Source organism: Galeopterus variegatus, unplaced genomic scaffold, assembly GCF_000696425.1.
Source record: "Galeopterus variegatus unplaced genomic scaffold, G_variegatus-3.0.2 Scaffold11198, whole genome shotgun sequence".
In the NCBI taxonomy this organism is placed as follows: Eukaryota; Metazoa; Chordata; class Mammalia; order Dermoptera; family Cynocephalidae; genus Galeopterus; species Galeopterus variegatus.
In genome coordinates, this window is record NW_007737309.1 from 53,703 (window position 1) to 54,528 (window position 826).

The following is an 826-nucleotide window of genomic DNA, read 5'->3' on the forward strand; positions in this document are numbered from 1 at the left end:
GATTATATCAAACTATAAAGCTTCTACTCAGTAAAAGAAACAATTAGCACAGCAAAAAGATAGCCTACAGAATGGGAAGAAATATTTGCAAACTATGCATTCAACAAGGGACTAATCTCCAGAATATACAAGGAACTCAAACAACGTAACAGTAAAAAACCAAGCAACCTGATCAAAAAATGGGCAAAGGAGTTGAATAGGCATTTCTCAAAGGAAGATACACAGATGGCCAACAGACAAATGAAAAACTGCTCAACATCATTCAGCGTCAGGGAAATGTACATCGAAACCACTTTGAGATACCATTTCACCCCAGTTAGGCTGATCTTTATCGAAAAAACCCAAAAAACAGAATAACAGATGCTGACGAGGAAGAACTACCATACAATCCAGCAATTCCACTGCTGGGTTTATACCCAAATGGGATGGAAATCATCATGTCAAAGGGATACCTGCACTCCTATGTTAATCGCAACTCTATTTACTATAGCCAATTGTTGGAACCAACCTAAATGTCTATCGATGGACAACTAACTGGATAAGAAAAATGTGGTATACATATATACAATGGAATACTATTCAGTCATAAAAAAGAATGAAATTCTACCATTTGCAGCAACGTGGATAAACTAACAGAAAATTATGGTAAGTGAAATAAGCCAGGTACAGAAAGAGAAATACCACGTGTCCTCACTCATAAGTGGGAATTTAAAAATAAACAAATACAAAAAGATACAAAAAAAAAAAAACATGCTAAGTGAAAGAAGCCAGTCACAAAAGATCACACATTGTATGGTCCCATTTATATGAAATATCCAGAATAGGC